The 13809-nt window shown below is 40.1% G+C and overlaps 1 protein-coding gene across 1 annotated transcript in view; it reads left to right on the top strand.

The window, feature by feature from the left end:
- PFKFB2 (6-phosphofructo-2-kinase/fructose-2,6-biphosphatase 2) overlaps window positions 1–13809 on the top strand; it is a 334000-nt gene that overhangs the window by 146390 nt on the left and 173801 nt on the right. The gene's annotated exons all lie outside the window — the stretch shown is intronic.

Raw genomic sequence — 13809 nt, 5'->3', positions numbered from 1 at the left:
GTCTCTCTAAGGGTACGTCTACACTTGGAGCTGGGGGTGTGATTCTCAGCTGGAGGAGATGTACTCACACTAGCTCTCATCAAGCTAACAAGTTAAAAATTGTGTATAACCATAGCTGTGCGAACAATGGGAGAATGTGCCCATCTGAGATGCTAGGCATGTGCTTGGGGTAGCTAACCTGTCCAGCCGTTTGTGCTGTCATGGCTACACTCTATTTTTAGCATGCTAACTTGATCACAGCTAGTGCAGGTATATGTCCTTGAGCTGGGAATAATATCCCCAGCTAAAGTGTAGACATACCCTAAAACTGGGCAGTTAGGGTAGTGGCTGGGATGTGGGAGAAACAGGTTCAAATCCCTGTTCTGCGTGGCTCGGAGTGATCTGAGAGGAAAAGCTCTGGTCTGATTCAGGCAGAGCAGGGACCTGGCTCTGCTACAGCCCACGTTGGTACTCTAACCCCATCAGTTTACAGATCACATGTCCTTGTGTTTTCATTCCAATGCAGAACAAAAACAAAGGCCTAGGCTACACTAGCAGAGGGGTTCAAACTAAGATGCGCAACTTCAGCTACACAAATAGCGTAGCTGAAGTCAAAGTATCTTAGTTCTACTTACCTGGCCGTCCTCACGGTGGCGAGTCGACTGGCACGGCTCCCCCATTGAAGCCACTTACTCTTCCTGCCGAGGTGGAGTACAGACATCGATTCACGGATTGATTTATAGTGTCCAGATGAGATGATAAATCAATCCCCGATACATTGAACACTACCCGCTAATCTGGCAGGTAGTATAGAAGTATCCTAAATTAGAAACTTGCCACAAAATAGAACTGTTGTTCCCTGGGCAGCTCTAAGAGTTTTAGAAGCTCTAGGTAGAGACTGAAATGTAAAACTATTGTTTAAAAGATTGTATAGTGTCATATGCCTTTTTATCATCTGTAATGAGATCACACTAAATATATTTGGACACATGCACAATCAGTGAGTGAGTCCAAGTTTTTGATGGAGGGATTTGAAGACAGGATTCCTGGGCTCTGCTGACGAGTTCCTGTGATAATTCGTGGAAATGACTTGCACATTTTCATGTGCATCAGTTTCACCCATCTGAAAAAAAATACTTCCCTGGGAGGCTGGGAAAAGTAATAAACTCCCATTCATAAAGTACATGTGTTAGGTGTTAAAGCAGTGTCAAACAGAGCTGAGTGAATAACTGATTGTTTGATTTGGGAGGGAGAACCCAAATATGTGTTATTTTCATTTCATTTTGAACCTAAGCTGAATTTTTTTTCTTGCTGAAACAAAAAACCAAGGAATTTTCATTAGGGCTGAACGGAACGCATTCAGTGTGGTTTCAAAATGACATTTCAAAATGAAACTGTTTGGAAGTGAAATGTCAAAACAGTTCATTTAGAAAATATAAAAACAAAATGTTTTGGCTTTTTCAAAAAGAAACCTTTTTTATTTGGCTGAAATTATTCACCAAATTTGACCCATATTTGTGAATAGTTTCTATTGCCCCAAATTTGCGTATTTGGGGACTTTACCATTCAACCAAAAAACTTCTCTCGGTTCTCTAGAGAACTGCACTATCTGATACTACAATTCCCCTTTGCTTGCAGTGTAATTGCATGAATTTTATTTGCCTGCAGGTTCTTTGGTGTTCTGTTCCCATTGTACATCAAATGCTAGGCAATAGTTAAGCAAGGTGAGTAATTTAATGGAGACTTACAAGGAAGTTCTGCTAGTGATTCAGAAGCTGTCACTTTCTCTTTTGAGTCCATGCTTAGCCAATGACCAAACTTAGGGCTAGGTAATGGGTCATGCTTCTGATGAGATGGCAAACTGAGATCTCAGTCATTTAATGTGGATTGTTGCATCGGCTGCAAGGCCGGCTCCAGGCATGAGCAAATGAAGCAGGTGCTTGGGGCGGCCAATGGAAAGGGGCGGCACGTCCGAGTCTTTGGTGGCAATTCAGAAGCAGGTCTCTCAGTCTCCCTCTGTGGGAAGGACCCGCCGCTGAATTGCCACCGAAGAATGAAGCGGTGGCGGTAGAGCTACCCGCCAAAGTGCTGCTGATCATGGTTTTATCTTTTTTTTTTTTTCCGCTTTGCCACTTGGGGCAGCAAAAAAGCTGAAGCCGGCCCTGATCGGCTGAGCTGTGTGTTGGAGACTCAGGACTGGACTAGCAGAGCATTATTTGCTTTGAGTGACCAGATGTCTTGATTGTATAGGGACAGTCCCAATATTTGGAGCTTTTTCTTATTTAGGCTCCTATTACCCCTCACCCCCTGTCCTGATTTTTTCACACTTCCTGTCTGGTCACTCTAATGCTGCTTGTCAGAGATGAGGTGTATTGGCAGCGTTCACTCTCTTTTTTGCAGAGTGACACAAGACAGGAATGTGGGCAAGAACAGGGCAGAGAGGAAGATGCTTCCAGGTGGGCTGAGGATGGAGCCGACTCTTTTTTTTCCCTTCTTAAGAAATCCCCAACCTTAAGCACTTCCCTCCAGCTTCCTTGCTTGCCACTCCCCGGGGGACACTTTCCATGTACACACCTTTTTCCGTTGCACCAGAGCCATTTGCTCATTTCCAGCAACTCTGTGCAGGCTTGGGCCTGTCACCCCACTCATTCCTTTCTGTATCTAAGTACACAGTCCATTAGAACCTTTTACAACAAGTGAAAACATAGTGATACGAGAGAAACTGGTCCAAGCAGCAGTCTTCCCTTGTGGAGAAGTATAGGGAATATAGATTTTATATATAATTTTTCTATTGAAAAGATTAAGTATTGTCACTTTTTTTTGCTATGTTCAGGAACAGCAGTATTTAACAGAAATTGAAGAGGTTGGCTTTATGGCAGATCTATAGGATTTTATAGGGTGAAAACAACAGAGTTCTATAGAAATTAGAGCTAATCTAATGTTAATTCTATAGGGATGAAACCAGCAGCATTTTACAGAAATGACTCTAAACTCCTATAGATTTCAATAGAAAATGCTAACCATTCTGTAGGTTTTGGGGAATGTTATAGAAGGGATTTAAGTTTTTGTTAAATTCTATAGGATTTTTCCATAAGGTATGGGACAAATTCATCCCTGTATAATTCTTTTAATCTGTTGGATAAGATAAATAGATTGAGCTCCCTGAGTCTTTCACTGTCAGCATGTTTACAAATCCTTTATTTATTCTTATGGCTCTTCCCTGAACTCTCTCCAATTTTTCAACATCCTTCTTGACGTGTGGACACCAGAACTTAGAGTGACCAGATATCCTGATTTTATAGGGACAGTCCGATTTTGAGGTCTTTTTCTTATATAGGCTCCTATTACCCCCCATCCCTGTACCAATTTTTCACATTTGCTGTCTGGTCACCCTACCAGAACTGGACACAGTATTCCAGTAGAAGTTGCACTAGTGCCAAATAAAGAGGTAATATAATCTCCCTCTTCCTACTTGAGAGTCCCCCGTTCATATTACTGAGGATCGCATTAGCCCTTTTGGCCACAGGATCGCACGGGAGCTCATGTTCAGCAGATTATCCACCAATACTCCAAAAGTCTTTTTTAGAACCACTGCTACCCAGGATAGAGTCCCTCATCCTATAAGTATGGCCTATATTCTTTATTCCTGGATGTTACTAGACCTTACAAATGGCTTTACTGATAAGCTTAGGGGACAGCTAACGCAACTGTGATGTAAAGCTGCCCTGAGGCCACAAGGGAAGGGCTGGTACAGGGAAAACACACAATTAACATTCAAATTATTTTCAAAGAAGAGAGTTTAATCACTACAGTCCTATTCAGTATGGGCCAGACTCCTCTCTGGTGTGAAGCCAGTGGAGTAAACTCAGGAATTAATTTGGCTCTATGACTTCCACTCTCAAGGAAGGCTCTACATCTGGGTCTTAATGCTGAAATCCCAGAACCCTGACTTTAGAAAAAAATATCTTCCATTGTTGTATGCAGTGTTGTTGTAGCTATGTCAGTCCCAGGATATTAGAGAGACAAGGTGGGTGAGGTAACATTTTTTACTGGACCATCTTCTGTTTTCTTACCAAACTCAAGTTGGTCCAGTAAAAGATATTACCTCACCCCGCCCCCCCCCCGACTTTTGGAAGAAAACAGCAGACAAATCATCCGTGGCTTAATTTCTTTCTTTCTTTCTTTCTTTCTTTCTTTCTTTCTTTCTTATTATTTTAATATCTCAATGTGCATGTGCTTATAAGTGTTTGTGTCGATATCTATACACATATTGTATATATACGCATACACATATAGACACGGAATTAAAAGTCACACAGTCTCCATAACATTTTATAATATACTTAGCGAGGGTACCAGTTACGTAAAATGCTTAACAGATTATTTTAAAAAATAATTTCAGAGAATAAGTTCAGATGTACCTATTCTCTTTGGTTTACCCCATCATAGTCTGCCAGATGTATACATTATAAAGACAGAGTGAATCCAGTGGGATATGGGAATATGAATGTCAGTCTATCCTACTGTTCAAACACCTCTGCCCCTTGTTTGACTTCTCCACCAAACTTTTACCAGCAGATCAGCGTCCACAACTTCCCACTTGTCCTAGAAACATAAATTGAAAAACTTGCATCCCAGAGAAACGTATGTCCCAGCTTTGTTGAAACTATTTCATCAGAACTATTTCCTAACTTGCGTTATCTACAGACCATTCTGTCTATCTACCCCACCATCTCATTGACAAGATAATAGTGTAAACACAGTTATTTTTAAACCCAAGCATTGATAAATTGCTTCTTCATAGCTCCCTACTCTTTTTTGATGTAAGGCCAGGGCAGGAGCTATGAGAATCACTTGTATTTTTAATGGTTTTTGGTGTCTCAGAACTTCAGCACCACCTGGGATCAAGAAAAGAGATTAGAATGTGGGTCTACCCTAAATTAGACTGTGGAACTGCACAAAAGCAGGGCTAATCAATTATTGTTTGTCAAGGTCCAAGTTTCTTGGTCAAGGTATTGTCAAGGTCCAGACTCCAGAGAATATAATACAAAAACAATAACAATAATGATAATAATAATAAGTAAATAAAAAGATGTTGCGGTCTGTTCAAAGGCATCTGGTGGTCTGGATTTGACTGTCTGGTGGACAGACTACTGATTGACTACAGGTCAGATTTTTAGAAACACTCAACACCCAAAGTACTGAAGTTGAGCTCTTTCGAAAATCTGGCTGCAAGCGCCACAGGGAAAACTACTGGGTGCTAAGCACATCTGAAAATCTTGCCCTAATATGTAAATAAATATTCCTGAGTAGTATCCCATAATGATAACGGAGTGGAAATGAGTTTCTCTAGGTGTCTAGCTGACTGAGTTACTGGCGGAATGTTTATTTCATTGCTACTGAAATTTCATTATGTAGTATAATTAAGGAGGTGTTCAGGTGCCTAGAGCCTTGGAGAGGCAATTTTTGTTAATCATTTTACATCTAAATAAATAAATGAAGGAGGCTGGGTGCTGGTGGCTGCCCAGCTGCTAATGGAGCTGATTTGTTCCTCCTTGACTAAGTCGCCGGTGCAGCATACTGGGAATCACTCAGAACCTGTAGGAAACTGTTGGAATATATGAAACCTTACAAAAATGTCAGGCTAGCCTGGGGAGCTCTTAAGGGAGGCTTTAGTTAATGAGTCTCATGTAGCGGCTGGGCTCAAGACAAGAACTGGGTGAAAATTTTTGACCACAACTTTTTTCTGTGAAAATTGCAGTTTTAGTCTCACTGAAACAAATTTTGTGAATTTGTGTCAATTTTTGCCAAATTGATCATTTTTGAGGGGAAAATAGGGAAAAATCAAATGTTTCCAATATTTTGATTTGAAACAACTTATTGTTTCAAAATTTAATTGCTTAAGAACATAAGAATGGCTTTACTGGGTACATCTAGCCCAGTGTCCAGTCTTCCGACAGTGTCCATTGCCAAGTTCCCCAGAGGGAATGAACAGAACAGGTAATCATCAAGTGATCCATTCCCTGTCACTCATTCCCAGCTTCTGGCTAACAGAGGCTAAGGACACCATTCCTGCCCATCCTGGCTAATAGCCATTGATAGATAGACCTATCCTCGATGAATTTATCTAGTTCTTTTTTGAACCCTGTTATGGTCTTGGTCTTAACAACATTCTCTGGCAAGAAGTTTCACAGGTTGACTGTACACTGTGTGAAAAAATACTTCCTTTTGTTTGTTTTAAACCTGCTGCCTATTAATTTCATTTGGTGACCTTTAGTTTTTGTGTTATGAGAACTAGTAAACCATACTTCCTTATCTACTTTCTCTACACCAGTCATGATTTTATAGACCTCAATCATAGCTTCCTTTAGCCATCTCTTTTCCAAGCTGAAAAGTCCCAGTCTTATTAATCTCTCCTCATACGGAAGCTGTTCCATACCCCTAATCATTTTTGTTGCCCTTTTCTGAACCTTTTCCAATTCCAATATATCGTTTTTGAGATGGGGTGACCACATCTGCACACAGTATTCAAGATGTGGGCATGCCATAGATTTATATAGAGGCAACATGATATTTTCTGTCCTATTATCTATCCCTTTCTTAATTATTCCCAGCATTCTTTTCTATTTTTTGACTGCCGCTGCACATTGAATGGATGTTTTCACCCACGAAAGCTTATGCTCCAATACGTCTGTTAGATCCAGACTAATGTGGCTACCCCTCTGATACTATCCACAATGACTCCAAGATCTCTTTCTTGAGTGGTAACAGCTAATTTAGACCCCTTCATTTTATATGTATAGTTGGAAATGTTGAAATGTTAAAAACCATTTAAAAATGTTAAAAACTGCTCAAAATTGAAATGAAATATTTTGGTTTGGGTCAAATTAGAAAATAATTTTTGTACATTTTGATTTACTGAAAATGTTGGAAAAATTATTTTTGATTTCACCCAAAACAATTTTTTTTTTTTAGTGTTCAGGATTGCCAGTGAACCAAAAAATCCATTTTTTGTGCAGCTTTACTAAAGCCTTTATGGCAATTTTGGTTATTCTTTTGACTTTTATTGAGGTTCCTTTCTGTGTACTGCACAAGGACTAGTAGGTTATATTACTTTTTTCCCTAGTTTGGGCCCTGGATCAACATTTTCTTCAATATGACTAAAGTACATGCGTGTTTCTCTAATAGGGATGGACTTAAGCATGTTCTTAAGTATGTTTCTGAATCAAGGTCTTGGTCTGCAGACATTTTTAAAAATGAAACAAACCAACTCACCTTCTTGGCCTCTGTGTCATTTAGATAGAGATAATCATCTTATACTTAATCCATTTACACATCTGTATAAATTATATACTATGCTCTTGGAACCTCTTTCTAAGGCAAGTATTTTGTCTTTATCTTTTTTTAACCCTCCTGCATACTCGGGAGTACAGGGCATCCACCAGTTTCCAGCATTTATTTTGGTCATTTGGTGGTCTGTTGAGACTTCTGAGACAAATGTTGACAGATTTGGCTTCTTTCTCTTTAGTTCTGCGTCATGTTTCACTAGGTCACCCTCTTTTCAAGCGGTGTCCATATTATCACTTGCTGTGAAAATGGTGTTGGTGGCATCTTTAAAGTGTGTCCTAAGTATGCCTATTGTTGTCTTCTTACCACTGTGGATGTTTTAGATTGGTTTGCTCACTTTGAATTTCTGATGTTGCAGGAAACTTTCCAATGAACTCTGAAGATCATTTCCAGTTATCTACTCCAGAATAAGTTAATCTTCTTGTCAATTACTGTTGTCCATTTTTATCTCCACCCTCTCTTTCAGCACCCACATAAAAAACTAACTTCTACTGTCAGCAATTCTGTTTATCTTTAATAAAAACTTAGTAAAACATCTGTTTAGTTACAGTCTTTTGTTAAAAGGAGCAATGGCGTGAAATTTAGGCACTGCATTATTGCAAAGGAAGTAGGTCCTGAACCCACCTCCTATTCAATTTCAAAATCATTATAAATCTGCAAGTGCATGAAATCACTTTCTAATTACTCATGACTAGGGTATTTTTTCGGGGGGTGCTTTTGTGAAACTGTTGAAATATGCAAATAAAGCCTAGACAGGAAGGTAGGAGAAGCCACCCCCACGCTAGTGTACCTAACAGCTGAAAGGGTTTGCAGGAAATTTCCTTTCATTTGTATAAAAAGGACCAGAAACCTGTAGTTAGAAGCAGAAATCCATAAACACCAAGCTACAGTCTCCAAGGAATTCAGGTAAGAAATGGAACTGAGTACTCTGCTTTATGCTAACATAAAAATAATGATGCTATATTTTTAATGAACTGTATATTAAAAACCAACATGGTCTAGTGGTTAGAGTATGAGATAAAGATTCAAGAAACCAGGGTTTTATTTCCAACTACTGTTGACTTCCAAGTGATGGTGGGAAAGTGCCTTTCATTTCTCTATGCCTCCATTTCCCCATTCGTGAAATGGTGATGTTACTGATGTATCGTTGTAAAGTGCTTTGAGATATCTGGATGAAAAGAGCTATATAATAGCGGAAGATTTCTTGTTGTTTATTTTAAACGGGTTTAGACATTGAACATGGATTGTCTACAGTCTAGGCTCTAGAGGAGTTAAATCATTTCACTTAAGCCTATGAAATCTTTCTATAGCAACAAAAACAATTTTAAACTATGCTTGAAAAACAGACAAAAAACCCGCCTTCCTGAACATGAAATCAAATTTTGTGACTGAGCGTATTTTTGCCCCAGCACAATCTAGATTCTACAGTTGACCATTTATACACAAGGAAGAATTAGAATGGCATCTAAATATTATTTCCCCATATAAAATCACATACAAAGAGCCTAGAAAGGTTATTTTAAAAAACCTTTAGAATAATTAGTAGGTCATTAATAATGACACTGATTACTTGGAGGGTTTACTATTCAGATGGACTATGCATGAGATCCCATTATTCTCTTATTTTTAATATGAAAGTAGGAAGGATGATCTTGTGGTCAAGTGAAAGGACTGGGAATCAGAACTTCAAGGGGTGACTTGATTACAGTCTGTAAATACCTACATGGGGACAAATATTTAATAACGGTCTCTTCAATCTGGCAGAGAAAAGTCTAACACGATTCAATAGTTGGAAGTTGAAGCTAGACAAACTCAGTCTGGAAATAAGATGTAAGTTTTTAACAGTGAGAATAATTAACCATTGGAACAATTTACCAGACTCAGAGTAGAGTCTTCATCAGTGATAATTTTAAAATCAAGATGGGATGTTTTTCTAAAAGCTCTGCTCTAGGAATTACTTTGGGGAAGTTGTATGGCCTGTGATATACAGGACGATAGACTAGCTGATCCTTTCTGGCCTTGAAATCTATGAAACTTCTGATTCTATTTCCCAGTTCTGCCACAAACAGCCTGTGCGGAAAGTCAGTAAACCTCTGTGCCTCTCTTTCCCCGCATGTAGAATTCTTACATACCTTTCAGAGATGTTTTAAGGGCACATTCATTTATGTTTATAAAGTGCTTTGACATCCTGGTATATAAAGTGCTCAGGAAGGGCTAAGTATTATTACAGAATAAACTCATGTCCCTCTGGACTATAGAAGCTTCAGAACCAAAGTAAAATGGAATGAAAATGGTGGTGTCAATCGTGAATTTAGCCCATTACTCTTAAAATTAAACAAACTCACTTTTGCTGGTAGCATTGTCACTTTTGTTCATGTTTTCCATAAACAACGTACCTGGCATTTAATAACATTTAAGAGTTTTATACTTGGTAAGCAAATTGAATGGCACAGTTGCTCCAGGGAACTGATAGAAGTCCCATCACTTAACTTAAGACTGTGATTCAACAAGGCACATAAGCACATATATTACTCCATCACTATTCAGCCAGGTGTTCAAGTATATTATATATTACTATGCTGACTTCTACTAGATTAGACTCTGTCCCACTGAGTCAATAGGCTGAAGAAACTGTCAAAATAAAGATGAGAAGATGAGGAAAGAAATTGAGAGAGAGGTGGGTGAGGCTACAACAACATTGCATACTTGAAAGAAATTGAGTCATTCATTTCTAATGACAATTGAAAATGGCAAAGTGGGATACATTTGGAAGGTATTACAGAAAGAAAGGATCAAGTGGAGAAAACATTGAATCATACTTGTATAAACAGCTAATTATGCTAACAAAAGACTTGGTTTCAGAGGTGCTAATCACCTGTAACTTCAGTTGAAGTCAATGGGAGCAGCAGGTGCTCAACATCTCTGAAAATCATGGTAACCATGAATGTGAATGTAACATTGCAACCTCCATTTCTTTTTAACAGGGGCAGTTTGGCCTGTCTGTTTTGTAGGATGATGATGACTATGAATCATTTTTGCTGCCTGGTTTTGCTTCCTTTTTTCTTTGGTGAGATTCTAACGGTAGAAGGAGGAAAGCTCCATTTTGGTGACTGTGAACTGAGTGGTGTGTCTTTCCAGGAACTAAGGGACTACTTTGGTGCAATCAGAGGAGCCACTGTAAGTACCACCTGGAAATGCTTGTTGGCTTCAGGAAATCACAAGTGCATATTGAGAATTCTGAATTAAAGAAGACCAATCAGAGCATTGGCTAACATGACATCTAGAAGCAAGTTCAGAGGCAGAATAGCTGCAGACTCAGATGAAATGAACACCACATTGAATTATTTCTATAGAAAGTGAAAGGAATTTGGAGCCAATGTTCTGAGTTCTTTACCATTTATAGCAGTCATTAGGTTGGAACAAATGCCCATAGATACCCAGTTCAATAGCATTTGAAACCAATGTAAAAAAGAAACAGTAGTCCTGAGCAAAACTCTCAGGTGGCTGACTATAATTTTAAGCCCAAAATAATGGAAACTGATTTCCCCTTTTCATCCCTTCATTCAAATGATGTCTCTTCTTTTTGTAATTGCAGCAAACCCAAGACCGCATGACTGACGTTGTATTGCTGAAGAGAGTTGCTCTACAAGGAGTCCCGGTAAATGCTGTCATTTGTCAATAAATCCTGTTGCTCAGAACAGGGGCGGCTCTATGTATTTTTCCTCCCCAAGCATGGCAGTCAGGTGGCTTTTGGCAGCGCACCTGCAGGAGGTCCACTGGTAACTGGATTTGGTGGCAAGTCTGTGGGAGGTCCGCCGGTCCCGCGCCTTCGGCGTACCTGGCGCCAAATTGTTGCCGAAGCCGCAGGACTGGTGGACTTCCCACAGGCATGTTGCCAAAGGCAGCCTAACTTCTGCCCTCATGGCGACTGGCAGGCCGCCCCCTGTGGCTTGCCGCCGCAGACACATGCTTGGTGCAGTGTGCCTGGAGCTGCCCCTGGCTCAGAGTAGGGAAGCTCTCAAATAATTTTCTGCCCTCTCTTCTCCTGGTTTGAATTCATCTTCACACACACAAGCTTTTTTTCATTTCTAGTAGCACTTTTCATATCTTCCTCTTGTCCCTTCCCCAAAGGAGACCTTCAAGGTACCATTACCACTCTATTACTTTCACCACCAGCCTCCTCTCCTTGTCCCATGCCTCTTATTTTGCCCTCAAGACCAGAAATCTTGGAGTTATTTTTCATCCCAAACATCTCCCTTACACCGGTCATGTGTCTAAAAGACACTCCCCCCGCCACCTGCTTTCCCTCTTCCTGCAGAATGTCCTGCCCTGTGCCTGTGACTCTTCACAGCTGAATGTGGTTTTTTCTGCAACTCTGTGTACATCTAAAGCCCTTCTCTCCAAGACCCTGTGTCATTTGAAATTTAAAGATCTCACTCTAAGAGCTGCCTCTGCAGTTTAGCCTTCTGAGTGTTTCCCCTTAATGCATTCTATGAAGGATACAGTATAAAGAGCAGATATCCTCCTCTTCAAGCTGCTCCTGGATCCATTTCTTATTCTGCTCTTCTGCTTTGTACAGAACTTCCATTGGCCTCCATTGGAGTGTCCCATGCCAGACATGCACTACAGATCTGATACCACTGTTGTAACAATAGATCCAAAGCTGAGCTCAGAGAGAAGAATTTTGCCCAGCTTACGTTGCAATGATCTCGTGGACAAAAGCCTGCTGAGAGCTTGCTAGATGAAATACGAGAGTGAATACAATGGAAAATAATCTTGGGAAACAGGCATGGCACCCAGGGCTCAGTGTGGACAGAGAAACCACTTTATGGAGTTAAATTGCTTGAGCATTGTGCTGCATTGCCTATGATTTCAAGATTTACTTTGCAAATATATGTGTGTGTCTTTCATTTAAGTTAATGCATATAACAAGAGACTTTGCATGCACATGAATAAGAGATGCAGGATATTTTGACACTGCAATAAGCCTCATGTCCTCTCCTCTTGCCTTAGATTTCAGAGAGCTGCTGCTTACTCCGCCATTTGTTGAGGTTCTATGTCGAAAGTGTTTTCAAGCACCATGAAGCAACAAGCTCCCTACTTCGCAGAAGAACCAGTAGGCTGTCTAACTCTTTCCTCAGCATTAAGGGGAAACTGAAACACTGTGTAAGCATGGAGCCTATATCAGGTTTCTTTAATGCTATGAAGTAGAGGCCAATAACATTACAAAAAGATGGAGTCTTGGGTCCAATAGTTATAAGAACAGTGTGTGAAATATGTTTAAAAAATAAAACCTTGAATAAAATTAGCTAGCACAGCCTGTGCTGTCTGTTCAAATAACACCTACCTGCTGGGTGACTGAATGACTCCGGAATTAGAAACGAGACATAGGCCCAGATCCTCAAAGGTACTTAGGCACCTAAAGTCTCATTGATTTTAATAGGAGTTAAGTGCCTAAATACCTTTAAGGATCTGGGCCATAAAGCTTTTCACCTCTAGGCGACCTGTTGGTAAACACTGACCATGGGTTTGACAGCTTTTCTAAAACGAGTGGGTGGATCTCTGCCTAGCTCCTAGTGGACATTGCTGGGAAAAACAGCGTCATAACTGGTGCTAGTTCCCATTCTTTTGCAGTCTAAGCAAATTAGGAAAGGACTGACTGGGCAATGGAGATTGAGCAAGCTTTCTCTTCTGCAAGCCAGAGTCAGGGCAATATAGGGTAGCCTGTTTAGCTCCAGAGCGCGGACTTCAGTCTCCAGGGCTGCTGCTAAGCTGTTCCCAAAAATAGGCAATTAGCAAATTTGTTTGCTTTACCCAGTAGTTCTAACAATGTATTTACATTTTCTTTTACACAGCATGAGCAGAGGAGGTGTTCCTGTGGAGAAGAGTCAAACAGTAGATTTCAACTCATCAGAGAGGAATATGAAAAGGTAACTTGGGGGATTCTCCCATCATCCATTTCACAATTGATTTCTATCTCTGGGGGAGAAGACAGGGGAGAGGGAACAAACAGCACACCACCTCATTATTATTAATTTGTATTATAGTAGCACTGGAGGCTGCAACCCAGATCAGGGCCCCATTGTACTTGACATTACACAGACATACAGGGCAAGACAGTCCCTGCCCCAAAGAGCTTAGGCCCAGATTTTGAAAGGTATTCAAGTGGTGTTGTACTCGGTGTTGCAACATCTAACTGGTTTAGGAGCCTAAATCTCTTTTTTAAAAGGATCTAGCCACTTTAGGAGTCTAAATCCCATCAACTGTTGCCCAAGTCATTTTTGAAAATGGGAATTAGGCACTTACAACACTTAGGGTTTTTTTGAAAATTTTGCCCATTGTTTTTAAGAATAAGAATTTTGAAATAGTTGCCACATATTGGTGTCTAAGATACCAGTTTTCCCTCAGATTTTACTTAGAAATTAACTGTTGCAACAGTATGGTACCTATTGGCTAAATCATGAATTTTTACAGTGGCTACCA

Source organism: Gopherus flavomarginatus, chromosome 5 (genome assembly GCF_025201925.1).
Source record: "Gopherus flavomarginatus isolate rGopFla2 chromosome 5, rGopFla2.mat.asm, whole genome shotgun sequence".
Lineage (NCBI taxonomy): Eukaryota > Metazoa > Chordata > Testudines > Testudinidae > Gopherus > Gopherus flavomarginatus.
Note: the sequence above shows the minus strand (reverse complement) of the source record. Positions and strands in the feature narration are given on the sequence as shown.